This window comes from Ambystoma mexicanum, chromosome 6q (assembly GCF_040938575.1).
Source record: "Ambystoma mexicanum isolate Mex_15411 chromosome 6q, UKY_AmexF1_1, whole genome shotgun sequence".
Classification (NCBI taxonomy): Eukaryota; Metazoa; Chordata; class Amphibia; order Caudata; family Ambystomatidae; genus Ambystoma; species Ambystoma mexicanum.
In genome coordinates, this window is record NC_090937.1 from 1,178,331,151 (window position 1) to 1,178,343,790 (window position 12,640).

The 12,640-nt window shown below is 46.1% G+C and overlaps 1 protein-coding gene across 4 annotated transcripts in view; it reads right to left on the reverse strand.

Annotated features, from left to right (window-relative positions):
- The window catches only part of KLHL5 (kelch like family member 5), a 1,021,700-nt gene that overhangs the window by 346,320 nt on the left and 662,740 nt on the right, over window positions 1-12,640 (reverse strand). The gene's annotated exons all lie outside the window — the stretch shown is intronic.

Consider the following 12,640-nt stretch of genomic DNA (forward strand, 5'->3'; position numbering starts at 1 on the left):
TGTTGAAAGCGGTAGGGGAATATGGCCAAGGGGACCTACTTCTTCTAGGAGATATGAATTTGGTTATGCACGGGTCCCAAGATAGGTCTGTTCGGGAGCAAAAGGAGGTGCTTCTCACTAACTCCCGACCTCAACCTGGTCGAAATATGGCGCACGCAAAACCCCACTGACAGAACCTACACTTCTCCTTTACACACGTCAGCCTCAAGAATACTATCTTTATGTCTGCTGAAATTTCTGGATTTGTCTTGTCCACAGAGATAGAACCAATGACGTTAGCAGACCAAAGCACGGTCACGGTACACCTTGGGGACTGGGCAGGGCACCACAAATGGCCATTGAGAAGGCCCACATGGCTCCTACAGGATCGGACCTGCCTAAGCGAATTAAAAGGGGGAATCAGGGATTATTTTAAAAGTAGTAACCCAGCTGACATGTCCTATGGTAACCACTGGGACGTCCTTAAATCGGTAGCTCGGGGCAATATGATCTCAAATGCAGTCGCTATGAAGCGGTTGCAGGGACTGGATGAAAGGCACCTACAAGAACTAAAAGATGCAGACTAGAGATATAGTGTGACTCCAACTAGACAGAACTTTAAAACACTGAATAATACAAAGAGCCAGCTGAAGCTCCTTAGGAAACGGGCGGAACACACCCTGCATCACCTGAGGCACAGATGCTATGGAACAAGGTAATGTACCAGGGAGGATATTCGCTCACCTCCTTAGACAGCAGGCTAATCACTCATGCATACAAGTCCTGGTGGATGCTCAGGGCAAAGAATGGGGCGACGAAACCAAGAAGAGGGAGTTGTTTCATGACTTCTATAGCTCATTGTGCACTTTGAGCGGACCTAATCGCCAAGACCAAATCATCTACCTCAACGGGTTCAAGTTGAAACAAATCACGCAACAGGATAGAGATCTTTTAGATTCCCCAATCTATCCCCTAGAGGTGATCCAAGCCATAAAAACTTTAAAACCAAACAAATCCCCTGGCCCAGAGCTCCACCGCTGCCTTTTACAAAACGCTTGTCCAAATGATGGCTAAACCATCGTCGGGCATCTTCAATGACATCCGAGAGGGAGGAGGCATCCCAGAATCTATGAAAGAGGCCCAGGTTGTTCTCATACCAAAGCTGGGGAAGGACCCTAAACAGTGCACCTCTTACAGTACAATAGTTTTCTTAAATTTAAATTTAAATATTTTCACTACAATCGTAACGGGTAGGCTCGAAAAGCTGATGCCGGCATTTATAGAGAAAGACCACTCAGGGTTCATATGGGGAAGGGGCAAAGCGGACAACATTAGGAGGGTTCTACATTTAGTAGATAAGTCGGGCAGAAATCAATCGGACTCACTCTTGCTGGCGCTCGACAAGCTTTTGACAGGGTGGAGTGGTTTTTTTTGAGGGAGGTCCAGGAGAGATTTAACATAGGCCCTAAAATGCAACACATGATTCTTGTATGTATGTATTTGTATGTAAGCATTTGTAGATAGTATTTCCACCAAGACACCAGGCAAAAAAAATGGCATCTGTGCGCAGGTAATAAGGTAATACAGAAAACAGAAGCCAACGTTATCTGCTGTTATTAGATGAAAAGATGAGTTTTCAGTTTTTTTCTAAACTCCAACAAGGACTTGGTGTTACAGAGTCCGTAGGGTAGAGAGTTCCATGCTCTTGGCCCTGCATGGTAAATAAAACATCTGTCGCCCCATGTCACAAAATTCTACTGGGGAACCACCAAAAGGTGTGTGAACAGCGTTCTGGACGATCGGCCGAAATCTTTGATGCCAGGTGTTTTGGGGAAGTCCCTTGGATACACTTGAAAACCAAACAGAGGGTCTTAAACAGCACCCTCTGTTGTACAGGCAACCAATGGAGATTCCTCAGAGGTTGCGAGATATGTGAACGGCGTGGCAAAGAGAAAATCATCCTCACAGCTGAATTCTGTGCCACCTGCAGCCGCTGAATTTGCTTCTTCGGTACGCCAATGAGCAGAGCATTACAATCTGCCAACAGAACACCACTTCTCTCGCTATCCTACTCCCTCTTCACTCTACTAACCAACCCCCTCCCCTTATAATTTACAGATCCGCCAGAGCGTCTGGGGATCAATTCCGTTGGTGACGGTGCGCGGTACAAATACCTTTAACATTTAACAATAGTCGAGCCTTGATTTATCCAAGGCCCGACCACCAAGGAGCAATCAATGGTAGTAGCGGCTTTACCAATCTATGTTGGTAATAAACAGCTTTCACTGTCTCATTGGTCTACAGATTGGAGCTTAGATTTGCCTTCCAGAGACGGCCAAGATTTTTTACTTTTGCGGCATATGATGAAGAAGCCCCAAATAACTCCGGACAGGGCACATGCAAAAGGGTTTTTGCCAATTCTTTCTTGGGGCCAAACAGGGTAACCTCTGTTTTGTTTGGATTTAACTGAAGCTTGTTAGCAATCATCCAGCTCACGATTTTACAGGCACATGCAAGTACTCTCTATGTGGCTTCCATAGGTTCATTTAGCCGCACATAGATCTGCGTGTCGTCGGCGTAGGAATGATAAAGTAAACCAAACTCGGCAAACATTTCCAACAATGGCCGAATATAAATGTTGAAAAGCAACGGCGACAGTGAGGAGCCCTGAGGAACTCCATATTTAACTGCCAAAAAGAAGAAGGAGGTGAGCCATCGCAATGAGGTGTTAAAGACCTGGGCCGTAGCATAAAGTCTTGAGATGAGTATCTCAAAATCTACTGTATCAAAGGCAGCTGATAGGTCCAACATGACTAGAATGCTGACATCATCCTCATCGGCTGCGTTGAGAAACTTGCCAACTATGTGGACCGGACAGTTCCCCTGATGGTTAATGGAACACGTACACTGCCAATTGGGTTGGGTAGTGGCACAAGACAAGGGTTCCCCTTGTCACCTTTAATGTTTGCAATGGTAATGGAACCCTTGGCATCGAGTTTAAGGGCTAATACTCATCTTTTGGGGGTAATATTTGGTGGGGCCCAGCACAAAATAAACTTTTTTGTGGACAACGTCATTCTATCCCTTACCGACTCACTCCACTCATTGGCTTAAGTAGAGAAGGAGCTACATAGTTATGGGATGGTCTCGGGATTCAAAGTCAATGGCTCCAAGTCACAAATATTAGGGCTTAACGTCCCCCCCTCACTGAAGTCCGAGCTGCAGGAGAAATTCCCCTATTCCTGGGTGCCTAAAACATTTCGTTACCTGGCAATAAACATACCAGGAGACCTGTCCCTCCTGTATAAAGATAACTACCCTGGTGCGCACTATTAGATTTGTATACCTCTTTCAGTCAGTCCCTATTCTGGACACCAAGAACACTGTGTGGGCTGGGAAGCTATGCTATTAAGGTTCCAATGGAGGGGGGCTCACCCTAAGTAAATAAACATACATTGAATGCCCCTAAGTCCCTAGGGGGGCCTATCTTTCCCCAGGCAATGGAATGACTATTAGGCCGCACAAATCAGACCATTGCTTGACTGGGTAAAGAGGGACTCAGGGAAAATATTGGTGGCCATGGAACAGGCAGTGGCGGGATGCCACCTGTGGGCCCTACCGTGGCTACCCAAACATAGGAGAGTGCGGGGGCTATATATGAACCCTATCACCAGGGCCATGATGGAGGTATGGGATATTGTGCATAGGTCAGCTGGAGCGTGCTCTTTCCCGTAACTGTTCACTCCTCTGATACACAATGACGATTTCACCCCTGGCAGAAACGGCAATGGATACACGTGCTGGGCGGCCAAGGGCTTGAGGAAGGTGGGAGACTTCTTTACTAGAGGGAAGATTAGGCCATTTGAGAACTGCAAAGCAGAGAATGGACTGTCAGAGACAGACTGTTTCTGCTATTTTCAAGTTAGGCACTGGGTCCTTCACCCTACCATTAAGGGATGGGCAATTAGGCAACTCTCCTCTTTGGAACTAATCTTTCAGGAAACAGCCGAATCCAAAGGGCTGATCTCCAAAATATATAAGGCTATCAATATGCTGGCAGTCCCTGCCCAAAGGTCTTACTAGGACGGGTGGGAGAGGGAGCTGGGAGAAGAGATTCCCCTGGAAGAATGGGAAAGGGTAAACAGGGGTGCCTCTTATACGCTATCTCCTCGGCTGGCTGAAACGCAGTAAGAAATATTGATGAGGTGGTACACAACCCCATCCCGTTTGCACCGTTCTCACCCAATCACTTCTAAGATGTGCTGGAGGAAATGCGGGATGGAGGGAACCCTGCTTCACACTATATTGGAGTGCCCGGGAATACAGGACTTTTGACCCGAGGTCAGGTCAAAGCTGAAGGAAATTCTAGGAGTGGAAGTAGAAAGGGACCCCAAGTTATGTTTTTTGGGGGATTGTAGCCCTGGGGGTAGGAAGGTGGAAGGGAGGCGTGGGGCAGTTGAAACTAATATATAGCATGAGATTCTGTTATTGCATACCGGGATGTCCCGGCTTACATTGAGTATGTCATAAAATCAATAAAGTCTTACTTTAAGAAAAATGTGCAATGGACCCAATCCATTTTATCTGGAGGGGAAAAAAACCTGAATATTATGGAAACTCATCACTACTGGTTCCAAGCAGGGCGGGTTGGGTTGTTCTAACCTCTTCCAGTACTACGAAGCTTTTCAAATGAGAATTCTGGGGAATGGACATGAAGATCCTCAATAAAACAACAATGGGAAATTGATAGAGCAGTGGCAGGTTTGGCACTTTGGAAGCTTTTGTACCGAAAACACCACATCTGTACATATTGGCCCAGGTGCCAGAACACTTTTAGAAGTTTGGGATCAGGAGGTGACACAAGGATATTCCCCTGCCCCTCTATTTGATTATGCAAATTTTCCCCAGGATTAGACCCTAAGAGGATATAATGGTGGGGGAGAGTTCGGGGGACGGGGGGGTTTAAGTCTCTGTCTGGGACATATGCTTGCAGAGGGCAACATTAAATCTTTTTCAGACTACAAACAGGAATTTGATCTACAAGAACTAAACAGGATGGAATACTTGCAGTTGGGATATTAGGTGTTACAGTTGGGGGTACACAACGGGGCAAACATTCTCAAAGATAGAGCTCTTTTTTGAGGTTATGCTAGATACAAGAGGGTTGGTCTCAGGTTTATATTACTTGTTAGGAAAGGGTTAGGCAGTCTCCCAGATGCAAAGACATTTAAATATTGGAATATGATTTGGGAAACTTCTTGCCAAGGGAGACACTGGAGAGCATCTGGTGATGAGCATCTGGATCTTCCATTTATATGCAACACAAATAAATGGCATTTATGATCATGCATAGATGGCATTTAGTGCCCACCAAACCACACAAGGCAAATATTAATATTTCTCTATTCTGCTGGAGGAAATGTACCTTCATATTTGGTAGTTCTATCCAGCTATAACAACATTCTGGAAAGGGGAAACACAATTTATAAGTGGGGTCTTATAGGACACAGGGGTGATACTGCTAGGCATCCTAGTGGATGAGGTTTACCCCCTGAAGGTACCTGGGTCAAATTGGCCACATCATTGCTTCTGGCAGTCAAAGTAACGAGAGCAGGACTCTGGCGGAAAAAACAACCTCCATCGATTAAGCGCTGGTTGATCAAGCTCTGGGTATTTATGGCTATGGAAAGATTGACGACAAAGGTGCAGGATATTCTGGAGTCCTTTTCGAAGATCTGACAACGTCTCACAGTTTTTGTTTCCCAGAATAATAGAGACTAACATGTCCGGAAGGATTTTGATCCTTACAATTGTTTTAGAATTAAAAATTATGATGTACAAGTCAAGATACGAAAGAAAAAGCATTTTACTGCACTGCACTTTAGCTTTATGCTGCTCGTTTTAGCTCTCTTTACAATTGTTTTAGAATTAAAAATTATGATGTACAAGTCAAGATACGAAAGAAAAAGCATTTTACTGCACTGCACTTTAGCTTTATGCTGCTCGTTTTAGCTCTAGTGATTGCACTGTCTTGAGAAATTGACATCTGTATGAACTTTTTTAATTGATTTTAAATTGATTGCATTTTTCCTTATTATTTAATATCTTGATTCGAGCTATGTAGATTAGCATAATTTGCACTTGTTATTGCTGGGACGTGGGTAGATCAGAATAGCAGCAGACTCCTGCTTGCTTTATAAATGCATCACTTTAAGCAAACGTTTTGTGACCAAGTAGCTTATTGTACAAGGCTGAACTACAATTCCCAAGAGAGTTGTAGTTCCTGCCTTCTTTTATCAACCACTATGCCTGACAGCGTGACAGAGACCAGCCGGTCTGTGTCGAGTATAAAAAGGAAATATGCTTTCTCTTCGTGCTGATCGCATTTTACTGCACTGCACTTTAGCTTTACGCTGCTTGTTTTAGCTCTAGTGATAGCACTGTCATGATAAACTGACATCTGTATGAACTTTTTTTATTGATTTTAAATTGATTGCATTTTTCCTTATTTTTAAAAAATATCTAGATTTGAACTTTGTAGATTAGCAAAATGTGCACTTGTTACTGCTGGGACGTGGGTAGATCAGAACAGCAACAGACTATCCTGCTTGCTTTATAAACACATTGCGTTAAGCAAATGTTTTGTGGCCAAGTAGCTTGTTGTATAAGGCTGAACTGCAACTCTCAAGAGAGTTGTAGTTCCTGCCTTCTTTTATTGGCCACCAGGAGCTACAGCGCCGGCGCGACAGAGACCAGCCCATCTGTGTCGGTCGATGGCGGATATGGTGGTGTGAGGTTGATCCGTCTCAGAACAACCTGCAAGAAAGTTCACAGATACACTTAGCAGCTAACTATGCGGATTACTTACATGCCTGATTTTATTCGATCCCTCAGGGAACCTGCTTTTGGTACATTGAACCTACGCACTCTAAATAAGATCAGACTGTACAATATTGCTGTCAATGGACAGCCGGTGCAAACCTGCTCTACGACAGCGCTACTGAAAATTGCATTAATAAATGCCTGTTCAGCTATAAAAAAAATGCAGTTGCATTAAACGGCATTATATCCTCCATGGAACTGGATATACTTTTTTTGCACATTTGGTTTTATTTAGTTTTGCAGAGGAATGCAATATTACAACCATGCAACATTAATGCTTCAAAACAAAGAAGAAAACATCAACAACTAACCAACCCTGCCAACTCCCCCTCTTTCACCCTGCCTCCCCTCCCCCTGGTGCCTCTTATTCCTTCATTGTTCAGGATCCCAGGCCTTTGTCCGATGCACATTATATTCTTAGCTCCCCGATCCACTCGTCCTCCTTACTCTGAGGTCACCCGCCAAGCGTCACCAGCTCCCCTCCATGCCCCCCCCATTTCAACACTGCCTCACCTTTACTCCTACCCTGGCAAATTCCGCCTCCTACCTTGTATGTGGGTCTAGGTTCATATATCCAACAATAAAGAGGTACCATACCATCTCCATCGGCCTGACCTTCCGTGGAGCCCTGCAGTAAATATTTCCATCGTATAAATGCTCTTGGCCACATTGGACCACTCCCTCCTGCTGGGTGTGTGTTAATTTTTCCATTTGATAGAGATGAATGCCGTGGTGGCCAGTAATAGGGACACTGCCATTTTTGGAAGCCTGGAGTATTCCCCATCCACCTCCTCCATCCCAAGCAAAGCCAGCAGAGGATTTTTATCTCCAAGTTCCCTTCTAGGTCTCTAATCCATCTGAGGACCTCATCCCAGAACACCTGTATTGTCGGACAGCCCCACCACATATGCCAGTAATAGGCTCTCTCTTCACAACCCCTCCAACACATGGGACTAACTTTGTCAATCTGACTGGTTCAAACTGCCATCTGTGGAGGAGCTTAATGGCGTGCTGTCTATACTGGCATGTTTCCATATGAAACACCAATACTAAATGTAAATCCCATGGCTGAACAATAAATTGGTGTGGGGCAAACAGGTTCCATAATACCTGCAAAAACTACATAACTGTGGGGATTGTGAAGAAGAAATCCTGCTCAGAGGTCATCTTGCAAACTGAAATAGTGGCAAGGTACACTTTCACATTGCCAATCAGCAGTCTCGTCCAGGCCAAGGAAAGCTGAAAATCCAGGACAGGGCGTGTGGGACAGGTTTAGAATCTTCTCCCAGCACAAAAAGCCAATCATGTACGCAATCTGCAGGCATAAATACACTTAATGGCAGGCCTCAAAGACGAGAGGAGCATGCCTTGGACGTCATCCGACAAATCCCCCGCCTTATATATCAGCCTCTCAGCAGCAAAGCATTAAGGTTCAGGTTCATGCTCTAGAGGTTCAGATGGAGCACCCATCCCTCCGAATGGGAGAGCAGATTCACTTTCTGTGGAATGCAGCTGGGAGGCAGATGGACATGTCCAGCAACCCCGGGACCAGTCCGGAACAATCGAAATCAGCGTGGACTTGAACAGGTGTAGCCTCCTGAGAACTAGCGGGATGACAGGGCTCTGCGGGAAAGCATAGTGGAGGTTGAACATCCACTCGACCGTCAGTGTGTCCCCTGAACTACTGAATATTCCCTGGAGCAGAACAACTCACATTTCTTGTTCATTTGGGAAGCAAATAGACTTACCCGGGGAGTACCCCACCAGAGAAGTTCTCCTCCAGAACTTCCTGACATAGACTCCATTTGTGGGAGGTCCAATTCTGTCTCCTCAAGGCAACTGCAATGACGTTCTGCACACCAGTGAGAGGTGCTGCTGTCAGAGACACATCGTTCTACAGAGCCCAGAACCACAGTTGCACTGCTTCTCTGCACACTGGCAAGTATCCTACCGCACCTTGCTTGATGAGGTAGTACATGGCTAATGTGTTGTTTTCAGGATCCACACATTCCTGGCCTGTACTGAAGGATGAAAAGTGACTAGGGAAGCCTGTTTGCCCTCAACGTCAGCAAATTGATGTGTTCCCTGGGCTTTGATTGGGACCACAGGCTGTTCACCATCAGATATTGTATGTGAGGACCCCATTACCTTAAGGATGCATCCGTGACTATTGTTAGTTGCAGCCAGGGTAGCTGAAGCAATGCTCCGTTCAGTAGGTTTAGGTTAGGTCTTGGGACATTTTCACTGAGATTTGTAGAAAGTCAGAAGTGTGCCCCCGAAATTGAAACCACTGACAACTAAGGAGCCACTGAAGCGACCTTGTGTGCGGTAAGGCCTCCAATACTACAAGAATGCAGGAAGCCCTGAGGCCAAGAAAGCATAGGAAGGGCAAGGCTGGAATTTCTACTGTGATTGGAGGACTTGGACCATCTGGGAGATGTTCGGCACTCAGTCATCGGGCAGGAAGGCCCTGCCCAGATAAGTGTCACAAAAAACTGCTTTGAAAAAAAAAAAACTGAGGGACTAGGCCAGCAAAACCAGAGGTTTCTTGAAGTTCAGGGAGAAGTCCAAACTGCATCAGAGACTACAGGTAAGGAACAGAAGTGCCGAAGGCTGGTCTGGGGAGCGAGGTTCGATGTGCCAGTCATCCTGGTAGGGAAAGACATGAATTCCTTCTCTCCTGAGGCGAGCCGCTACCACCACCAGAAGCTTGGTCAAGACCCAGGGTGCTAAAGAAAGACTGAATGACAGGGCTTTGAACGGTTTATAGTCATAATCTCGAATACAAAAATGTCGAAAGTCAAAAAGTCAAAAAAAAAATGTCGAAAACAAAAATGTCGAATTTATTTTTTATGACGTTTTTTTTTCGAAATGGGGGGGTTCCCCCCCCAACCCCCGTTTTTTCTTTTTTTTTTGTTTTTACCTATTTTTTTTATATAAACTAGAGCCCAAAAAAAAATATCAAAAAAAAAAATAATTCGACATTTTTTTTTTCGACATTTTTGATTCGACTTTTTTGCCATTAGAAATTTTGTATTCGATATTATGACTGGACACCCTTTGAACTACTATTGTGAAATGCCTACTACGCATCTCAGCAACTTTATGTGTCACAGGTGGATCGGCACATGGAATTAGGCATTCTACAGATCCAATCACTCCAGACAGTCCTGCAGGTAGAGGGCTGGAGGATTTGAGGTAGGGTAACTGTCTTTGCGCAGGTACAGTTTCAAGAGACTCAAATCCAGACTATGAGGCATTCCCTTAGCCTTCTTTGGCACCAGAAAATGCAAAAGAAGGCTAAGGGAACTGAATATCAGCTTTTGCCTTGTTCCGACAGGATACAGAGGAAAGTATTGGCTGGAGGAGGGTGGTCTGGAGGGCATTGAGCAAAGATGAGGCAATATTCCTGGGGAATGACTTGTAAGGCCAAGGCATCAGATTTGGTCAGATACCATTCCTTGTCAAAAGGGAGGACCCTTCCAACAGAGTTTGTATGTTAAAAGTCTCTGTTTCACCTCTATGAGTGTCTCTGCCTCTACACCTGGCCAGGCTACTTGCCCGAGGGACCTTGTCCCCTGTGGGTATAGGAGGCAAAGGTTTGAAAACCCTCTACCACTACTCAGTGGGGCGGTGGGTTGCTGTTGCAAACTGCCAGGCCCAAGGTTTTGGCAGTGACCCTTAAGGACTGGAACTTTTGGAGGGAATCATTGGCCTTCTCCCCAAACAGTTTATTGCTGTTTCACGGATTGGAGCTTTTGGAGGGACTCATTGGCCTTCACGACAAACAGGTTGTTGCCATTAAATGGCACGTCCAAGAGTTTAGCCTGGACATCTGAAGCAAAACTAGAGTCAATCAGGAGGTACTACTCCACTGCATCCTCGTATCCATGGAACTTCCCACACAATTGCCCATATAACAGCAGAATCTGGCAGGATGCCTCCTTGCCATTATTAACCAGGGCTTTGAAGACCTCTCACGCTGGAGTGCTCTGTGGCACCAGAAACTGCGCACCAGAGAATGCATGAAACCATAGCCAATGTACAGGAGACTGTCTTAGCCAAACACCTTCCTGCCCTAGGCGTTTAACCTCTTACTCTCCCTGTGGCGGTGGAGGGCCTAAAGGGCGAGATGAAGTTTTCAGGCTTGCTTTGGCCGCATGGACCAACAGGCTCTCTGAGGAGGCATGCGGGCAGACTTGGTCCGAAGATGCCAGCATGTGCTTGTTTGTGTATTTCCAGTCCACAGTGGAGATCGAAGCAGGCTTCATCCTCAATTAGAGGAAACAGGTTTACACTGCCTGATTAAATGGCAGCACGGTCACCCTTGGCAGACCTTCGTGAAGAATGTCTGTTGACTCAAACTGCACCTTGGGATTGGTCTCTCACACCTTAGCCGTCAAGCGTTGAAAAATGTTTGAGTTCTCCCAGAAGTTGGGCAGGCAGCACATCCAGTACTGGAGACGTGTACAAACACTTGTTTCCTGGAGATCAGTGTATGTCTATCCGCTCCCCCTCCTTACTATAAAATTATTCAGGGAAATCCAAGACCTATCTGCGAAGCAGGGTTTTGAGCCCAAAGGGGATATGATCATGCTCCTCATGAAAAATGTCACCCATTTTGGCATGAACGCGCCCCCAGGTAACAGGGAGTATTCCTGAAGAGCCTCTACACCGCTCGGCGCAGGAGGCCCTGTGTAGAATGGAGCTACCGCTGGATGACCAGCACCGACAGATGGAGTGGTGTAATGTGGGATCCTTACCTGCAACAGTAGCGGTAGTACATAAGCATATGGTCACAACCCTATCCAGGGTCTCTGCCGGCTCGCCCGTGCACAGTGGACCCTTACAGCACCAGCAAAGATGTCGATTCCAAAACGGCTGGCGCCGAGGCAGAAGCCGCTGGTGCCAGGGCCTTGGCAAAGATGTCTAAAGCGGTAAGGCCTTCCTTTCCTCTGGCGTGCAGGATTGAGTTGAAAAAGGTACCTAAGGTCCCTTTTTCTTGGACGAATCCCTGGACTGATGATGACTCTTCTTGGAGGATGAAGAAGAAGGGTGCTTGGGGGAATCGCCTGGAGAGTGAAAACTCTTGTAGTGTTTTTGGCCCTCATTACAACCTTGGCGGAGGACCATGGTGCTATTAGCACCATGGTCCATGCCGCTAAGGTTACGATTCCGCTATGGTGGATGGTGGAATTACCGCCCCATTCCAAGGTGAGTGGGGCGCTAATTCCCCATTCACCATTTGCCCTTCCCCATTCCCATTTTTGCCCCCATAGGGCATAATGGGAATGAGGAAGGCGCTAATTACGGCACCGTAAATTACGGTGCCGTAATTAGCTCCAAAGTCCCTTTGCGGGTTGGACAACCCGCAAAGGGACACTTGTAATCAGGCGTTAAGGGGTAACGGCGCCGACGGCGCCATTAAACCCTTAACGCCTGAGTTGTAATGAGGGCCTTTTTCTTCTTCTTGTAGCTTTGGACTGGGGGACTTTTCTTCGTTTCGACGCTCTAAGCTCAACGACCTTGAATGAGAACACCTGTAGCCCTTTTCCTTGGGAAAGGTAAACAGTTATGCAGCCCTCTCCAGAAGCGCCTTGGGGTGCATCGATTGACATGACCCACACTGTCGAATGTCGTGGCCTTCCCCTAGGAAATATACACGAATCCTACGGGGGTCGGAAATGGACATCTGGCAATAGAGTGGATCATTATGTTAAGGTTTGCTATAGAGAGGTCAAGGTGATGATACCGTACCAGATTAGGAATGCTACAATGA